Genomic DNA, 8,797 nt, shown 5'->3' on the forward strand with positions numbered 1-8,797 from the left:
GATGTGAATATTACGTTGATTCCAGAGACTACCACTTATGCCCAAGCGGTGGATAAGGCCCTTACTGCAGAGAGGGCTGAGGATCAGATATGGAGGGACAGCGCTGTTAGGCGTGATGCTAGGAGGACGGTGCCTCCTTTTGTTGGGTCTAGTTGGGGCAGTGGCCCCAGTGAGCAGAAAATAAGGGTTCTAGATTCATTTTTTCCTCCTAGTTTTGATAGGAGGGTACGAGGTTCCATTGGTGGCCGTCAGGGCGGAGGTGACAACTGGAGGAGTTTTCCAGTGTGTCCACGGTGCAGACGACAACATCAGGGTGAGTGCCGGATTAGGGCATGTTTTATCTGTGGGAGTGCCAATCATCTGAAGAAATATTGCCCACAAACTAAGAAGGAAGAGCCAAAGCAGGGAGACAGTCTCGCTCCCGCCAGGGTATTCGCTTTGACTCAGACTGAGGCGGGGGCTAGTCCCTCAGTTGTGACAGGTCAGATCTCTAGCACTGGTTCTTTGTATACTGCATTGATTGATTCAGGGGCTACCCATTCATTTGTATCTGTTAGGGTGATAGACCAGCTTTGTAGACCTAGTATTGTGTATGCTAGGAATTTTTAGACTTTGTTTCCAACAGGAGAACTGGTGGTCTCTAGGAGGTGGGTTAGAGCATTACCAGTAGAGATAGATGGTAGGGAACTATTTGTTGATCTGGTTGAATTAGATATGGATGATTTTTATATGATATTAGGGATGGATTGGTTAACGAGGTATGGAGAAATGATTGATTGCAAGCGGCGTATGGTGACTTTTGAACCAGAAGGTGAAGTACCTTTTGTGTTCGTGGAGACGGTGAATGGACCGCGAGTGCCTATGATTTCAGCACTGAAGGCTAGAGACCTGATGCAGGAAGGTTGCATAGGATTCCTAGCGAGTGTTGTAGATATCTCTAAAGTGGTGACAGTGAGACCGAATGAAACCAGATTGGTATGTGAGTTTCCAAACCTGTTTCCAGTGGATTTGTCGGGGTTGTCGCCGCAGCGAGAGATTGAGTTCGTCATAGAGTTGACACCGGGGGTGGAGCCAGTTTCTAGGGCACCCTATAGAATGGCTCCGACAGAGTTAAAAGAATTGAAGATTCAGTTACAGGAGTTATTGGATTTGGGGTTTATCAGACCGAGTTTCTCGCCATGGGGTGCTCCAGTGCTATTCGTTAAGAATAAGGATGGGTCGCTTAGGATGTGCATTGATTACAGGGAGTTGAATAAGCTGACCATTAAGAATAAGTATCCACTACCTAGGATTGATGATCTATTTGATCAGCTTTAGGGGAGTACAGTGTTTTCAAAGAACGATATTTGGTCAGGCTATCATCAGTTGAGAATTAAAAAGGGGACATACCGAAGACATCTTTTCGGACAAGGTATGACCATTATGAATTTCTGGTTATGTCCTTTGGATTAACCAACGCCCCAACAGCTTTCATGGATATGTTGAATAGAATTTTCAAGGATTACCTGGATAAGTTTGTGATTGTATTTATCGATGATATACTGGTGTACTCCCAGTCAGAGACAGAGCATGAGCATCATCTGCGCCTGGTGTTATAGCGATTGAGAGAGCACAAGTTATATGCTAAGTTTAGCAAGTGTGAGTTCTGGTTACCGCAAGTTACATTTTTGGGCCATATCGTTAGTAAGGAGGGGATACTGGTTGACCCAAGTAAGGTAGAGGCAGTGAGAGATTGGCCTAGACCGAGCTGTGTTCCTGAAGTCAGAAGTTTTCTCGAATTAGCAGGGTACTACTGAAGGTTTGTAGAGGGATTCTCCTGAATTGCTACTCCATTGACAGAGTTGACAAGAAAGAAGACTAAATATGTGTGGACAGATCGGTGTGAGAATAGCTTTAAGGAGTTGAAGAGGCGATTGATTACTGCACCAGTGTTGAGTCTGCCGACAGACAATGAGAAGTTTGTGGTCTACTGTGACGCTTCTAGACAGGGTTTGGGATGTGTGTTGATGCAAGCTGGGAAAGTGATAGCTTATGCATCAAGGCAGTTAAAGGAGTACGAGCAGAGATATCCCACGCATGATCTGGAGTTAGCTGCGGTGGTATTCGCACTTAAGGTGTGGAGGCATTATCTGTATGGTGAAAAGTGCGAGATATATACTGACCACAAGAGTTTAAAGTATTTCTTTACTTAGAAAGATCTGAATATGCGCCAAAGACGGTGGCTAGAATTGGTAAAGGATTACGATTGTGACATCCTGTATCATCCTGGGAAGGCTAATGTGGTGGTTGATGCATTGAGCCGGAAGGGCCCAGGATAGTTGTTTAGTTCGAGACAGGTATAAGACAGGCTGGCTGAGGAGATGGCCAGAGCAGGTATAGAGTTAGTGGTTGGTAGGTTAGCCAACATAACTCTCCAGTCCACGCTCCTCGAAAGGATTAAGGAGGCACAGAGAAAGGATCCCCAATTAGGTGAACGTAGGGAGAATGTCCTAGCTGGAACGATTATGGACTTCTCTGTCTCAGAGATGGGTTTATTAAAGTACAAGGGACGAATTTGTGTTCTGATCGATCCGGATATTCGGAGAGAGATTCTGGATGAGTCTTATACCACTCTCTACTCCTTACACCCAGGTACTACGAAGATGTACCAAGATTTGAAAGTTTTGTACTGGTGGTCAGGTATGAAGAGGGATGTGGTAGACTATGTGGCAAGGTGCCTAACTTGTCAGCAGATCAAGGCTGAACATCAGAGGCCAGCAAGGTTATTGCAGCCTCTAGGGAGTCTCGAGTGGAAATGGGAGGATATCACCATGGACTTTGTAGTTGGGTTGTCGAAGACCGTGGGTCAGCATGATTCGGTGTTGGTGATTGTAGACAGGTATACTAAGTCCGCCCACTTTTTACCTGTGAGAACAACTTATACTGTGGAGCAGTATGCTGAGCTTTATGTAAAGGAAATTGTTCGACTTCATGGGGCTCTGAGGTCGATAGTATCCGACAGAGACCCCACCTTCACCTCCAAGTTTTGGGAGAGCCTTCGGCACACAGCTACGGTTCAGTACCGCTTACCATCCTCAGATGGATGGGCAGTCTGAGAGGACAATTCAGATATTGGAGGATATGGTACGAGCCTGTGTGTTAGACTTTGGGGGACCTTGGAGTAAGTATCTCCTATTGATTGAGTTCTTGTACAACAATATCTATCAAGCACCTATCGGAGTATCTCTGTATGAGATGCTGTATGGAAGAAAGTGCAGGTCACCGATACATTGGGATGAGACCGGTGAGAGAAGATATTTAGGTCCTGAGATGGTTCAGAGGACCAATGAGGCAATTGAGAAGATTAGAGCTTGAATGCTCGCCTCCCAGAGTCGTCAGAAGAGTTACTCAGATCTGAGACGCATGAATGTGGAGTTTCAGGTCAGTGATCATGTGTTCCTCAGGGTTTCACCCCTGAGAGGAGTGAAACGATTCGGTGTTCGGGGCAAGCTGAGTCTCAGGTTTGTTGGCCCCTTTGAGGTTCTGGAACGAGTTGGTGAGGTAGCTTACAGATTGGCGATGCCTCCAGCTCTATCAGGGGTTCATGACGTGTTTCATGTGTCCATGCTTCGAAAATATGTATCAGATACTATTCATGTGTTGAGCTATGAGAAGAGTTGGATCAGGATTTATCATACGAGGAAAAGCCTGTTCAGATTCTTGATAGGAAGGATAAAGTCTTGCGAAGCAAGACCATCTCCTTGGATAAAGTGCTGTGGAGGAAAAGCAAGGTTGAAGAGGCGACGTGGGAGCTTGAGTCCGATATGCGGGAGCGGCATCCCGAGTTGTTCAGGTAATTTCAAGGATGAAATTCTTGTAAGGAGGGGATAATTGTAACACCCCAAGTTGCTAATAAGGTTTAGGACCTTGATTAGCATGCCTGGAGGGAAATAAGTGAATTAACATGACAATATATGAATTTAAATGAGTATGTGATTAGAATGCATGTTTAGGTGGTATAAATATGCATGTGGTCCTCGTTTGCATGATAGGGGTAAATTGGTAAGTTTACCCCGATGAGGGCATAAATGTGATAATTGTATTATGTGATTTGTACCACGTGAGTGTGGTGATATTAATGTGATGCACGTGTCGAGACGGTCCTAGGGAGCTAGTTAATTTAAAAGTCACAACGGGATTTCATACCCGGCTCGGGAGGAGCCTAGGGGTACTTTGGGGAATTTCGTGAGTTGAGTTGGGAATTTGTGGTTAATAGTTATTGGTGATTGAGTAACCTGAGTAACCATTGGTAACTGCTGAGAGTAACAAGTTTAGATGGAAAAATGGTAGAATTGTAATATAGGTGAAAGGACAAGAGTGCCCTTGAGGTTTAGTTAGGAAAGGATTTTGATGGAGGGATGAGATGGTCTTTTGGCAGAGGTTTAGATAGCTTCAACTGAGGGAAATGAATATTCACGATACTTTATGCTAAGTATGACTGAAGTCAAGTTTTGGAGGGCTAGAGAAATCAAGAAGGAAAAGGAAAACTAAGAACCTAGAAGGCAAAGTGGAAGAGGAAGTGAGCTGAGTTCTTTGAGGCTAGTGAAGAGCTTAAGGGTGTGGAATCAAACTCAGGTCAAGGATTATTCAGAGGTAAGAATTTATCCCCTGTTTTGTTAAGTTTTAAGCTTGATTTTATAAGGTAAGAATGAAAATTGAAAGATAGTTATGGCTGGTTATGCATGAGAATTCAGCTAGTTTATCAAGAGGAATTTGGTTTAAAGCTGGGATTGGAGGGAGTTCAAGCTGAGTTATTGATTGAGGTAAGAGTTTTAACATCTTTGAATTTTCGTATCTGATATGGTTTAAGAATTTGGAAGCATGGTTTAAGTTTTTCAAGCTTTGGTTTAAGTTTCTGGTCTACTGGTTTAAGCTTCTGAAATCTGAAACTCAAGTGTGGATTTTGGGTGTAATTGTGTAATTGAGCTTGTTGATGATGTTTATAGGTTGTTAAATGGTTTATTTGGGGTTTTAAATTGATTCTGGGGTTTAGGTATGTGTTTGGGTTGAATTGGGAGTGTTTTGGCTCGGGGAAAATGCAGGGGAAAACCCAGATTTCTGGGTTCGCGAAGGGGCGTCGCGGCCCTGTTCTTGTGCGCTGCGGCGCTAGATTGCAGCAAGTGGCGGATCATTCTGGGCGCCGCGGCGCTAGGCCATTTTGCGCAGAGGGAAATTTCCATTTTTGGGCATTTGCCTCGGGGGCTCGGGGGATGATTCTGTAGCTTTGTTTAGGGAAAATTGGAGGTCTCGAGAGTATGGGATTGGTCCTGGGAAGTGGTTTTGGATTGGTTAGTATTAAAGAGTGTTTTATATGTGTTGTGACTAGGTTTTCGGAGAGGCTCGGGATAGAGGACCGTACTCGTGACTTTGGTGCATTGTGATGCTCGGGATACAAGTAAGAAAACTGTAGCACCCGTAGAGCAGGGCTTGGGCCCATAGTATTGTTGCAGGGCGCGACCCTAGATTTTATCATTGCTAGGATGTATCTTTAAATGAATGATTATATATTTGATTGTTATTTGAGAATGTTAAATGTGGTAATAGCAGAGGGAATGACAAAGGGGCCGGGAACGGCGAAGGGCCGAGAACGGCGAAGGCCGAGAACGGGGAAGGCCGAGAACGGGGAAGGCCGAGAACGGCAGTGGGGGCGGGAATATCACTTAGCACATGGAGTGCTTGTAATTAGGGTGAGACCCCAATGGATACATGGGATATCCTTACGGTGTAGACCGAGATCCCAGGCTTTGGTAACGCTTCTGGGACGGCATGGTCGTATATGTGTTTAAATCTCATGGACTATCTGATTAGATATGAGTTATCTGCTATAGTGATTGTATGATATGCATATGTTGTGTGCTGTTTGAGTATTCTTGCTGGGCTTTGGCTCACGAGTACTCTGTGTTGCAGGTTAGGGTAAAGAGAAAGTCAACCAGCCATGAGTACGGAGAGCGTGGGGGCGGCGCGTACATGTTTGGCTTGCCCGACTGCTTTGGTTGGGGATATTTTTTGAGAAATGGCTGTACAAACCCTAGTTTTGATGGTTAATTACTTATAAACTTGTTTTGAGTTGTAAATATTTTTGTACGCCCTGATTTTCCCACGGGCTGATTAGCAAGCTGAGCTGCGGCCTAACCATGGTTATCTCGTGGACATCCCCTGCAACCGGAGCTGCGTCGTAAGGTCACACCTCCTTAGCTCGAGGATGGTTGGGGGTTCGCCTCTGGTAACTTGGCTCTGATGACCGAAGGTCGGGTCAAGCATCCAGCTCGCAGTACGAGCTGGGGTTGAAGGCTGTGACCCTTTATAAAGTCAGCCACGCAAGGTAAACGTGCATATATCAGACATCACGTGTCCGATATATCCCTGACTTCTCGGACACGCAGCAGGAACGTGCGTATTCAGACATCCTCAACTAGGTTGGGCCGTGCGGCCCATTATCCCCTTACCTATTGATTTGACCACACTTATGTGTCAGGTTTAGGAATTAATCATGAATGTCACAGAGTTGACATGATAGGAAAGAAGGTCACGGGATGGCCTTCTTACCAACTTCCAGGTGCCTTCTCCTATAAATATGGAGACCCTGGGAGTTAATAAGGGTTGGATTCTCTCTTGTAAGAAATACCCTATAATTGTATCCCCTGAATATAGCAATAATATCGACTAGTGGAGTAGAAGGATTTTAACCTTCGAACCACTTAAAAAACGTGTCTCGAGTAGCCATTTCATTTTCCTAAGATCATATATCTGTTTCGGTTCAACTTTAGCACTAATCCCTTTCTCTTCTTTTCTTAGTTTCCTGTTGGTGAAGAACTGCGTCAACAGTTTGGTGCTTTCATTGAGAGCAAGTCCGATTAGTGTTGTTGCAAACATCCAACTATGGTGACTACTCGGTCCAGGCATGGTAACGAGACAGAACAACCTGATGGGCAGGAGGCTCATCATACTACCATCCCTGGTGAATAAGTTCCTGAAACCCAGTAGCGGCCAGGAAAGCAGCTGGCGGGTCAAGATGATACTGGTAGTTCGGCGCCCCGGCTGCCTAATCCGAACCCATGTTATTATACTGCGGTGGAGATGGAGAACGCTCAGCTGAGGAGCCAGTTAGCAACAGCTAGTCAGCAAATACAAGATATGCTGGCCCAACTACCCCCTCTAACAACCGGCGTTAATGTCGGAGAGAGGCAAGGCGAGGCTCCTAAGTCTCGCCGGGGTAACCGGTCCAGGCATAGCCGTTCGAATAGACTTCTAGCAGCCAACTCCACCCCTTCATCACACCATCGGGAGGCATACTTCAGAGGAAGGCCTAGAGCCGAACAACAGCAATATAGCCGTTCGGTCAGAACGTCGACTCCTAGCTCCCAACCATCCTCGAGCGCGCCTAGAAGAGCTCGAGGAAATTCCCGAAGGAGATCCGGGGAGGGACCAGCGGGTTGGCAGGGTCGAAAGACCCCACCGAATTTAATCTGACCTGACGAAACCAGGATCGCCTCTCCAATCAGACATCCTCCATCTCCGATCAGATATCCGTCTCCTCCTCGGCCCGTCCTAGATATCCCAGCCTATGGGAATAATAGGAGAAACCCGCCATCAGCTGAACCTTCCCGGCGAAGCAAGGCGCCAAGGGAAAGCCCGGATCATCACCACCGAGGGCGGACTCCAGGCCTGTCTGGCAGGAGCCACGGGACCGACAGTCGCCATAATGATCTTTCAGGAGGAGACCTGCGACAGCGTTTGAGTTCGGCACATAGTCACTAAACCACCCAGGGAGGCGACCTTCGAGATCTCCTTAACTCTCATAGGGGAGAACCGCCAGGAGGAGGGAGCCACGCTCGCTCAAGGGGGGCCCTGTCCGAAGTACGTAACGGTGGGAATGTCCCAAATAACCTATCTCAAGATAGGAGGGGCAATAACCCACTAAATATGTACAATGGAACCGGAGCTGTTGACCAGCCCCGGAATAACCACGGACATCAGGACCAAACCCTCGAGCGCCTGACTCAGATGGAGGAGCTGATGAGGAAACTCCTATCAGAAAAAGAGAAAGATGAATATGATTCAGGGGAAAAAACGGAACTCTTCGCCCCCAGCATAGCAGCAACGGCGTACCCATCTGGTTTCCGTATGCCGTACTTGTCAAAATCAAACGGGGACGGAGACCCCTTGGACCACCTGGGGATGTTCAACACTGTAATGATGGCCCACAACATTGGCCCCGAGCTGAGTCTAATCTTCCCTTCCACCCTGACTGGACCTGCCAGGCAGTGGTTCAAGCAAAGTAAAAGACAGTCAATCAGCTCCTGGAAGACTTACTCAGCAGATTTCAAAAGGGCATTCCGAGCGTCTCAGGCCGCCCGTGTTCAGGCCGACTCCCTGGCTAACGTAAGGCAGCAGCCCGGCGAGACTCTAAAGGCCTACTTGAACAGATTTGCGAACGTCGCTGCTCGTGCCAGAGACGCGGATGATAGCTCCAAGCTCATGGCCATGAGAACTGGAATCCTCGTCGAAGGAGATCTCTGGAAGGATATACAAAGGAAGGGAGTCAGCTCAGTTAACGAATTCCTTAACAGGGCCCAAGAGTGGATAAACTTGGAGGAAGCCGAAGCCTCAGCTGCGGGAACCAGCCAGGTCCCTGAATAGACTTTTCCCCCATCGTGGCAAAACTAGAAGCCACAGAACTATCCGGGGTTCTTTTAACTCGATTATCACGAATCTATCTTTACTAACTTCATCAAAGGAAGCACTGCCATTGCGGCTC

This window comes from Humulus lupulus, chromosome X, assembly GCF_963169125.1.
Source record: "Humulus lupulus chromosome X, drHumLupu1.1, whole genome shotgun sequence".
In the NCBI taxonomy this organism is placed as follows: Eukaryota; Viridiplantae; Streptophyta; class Magnoliopsida; order Rosales; family Cannabaceae; genus Humulus; species Humulus lupulus.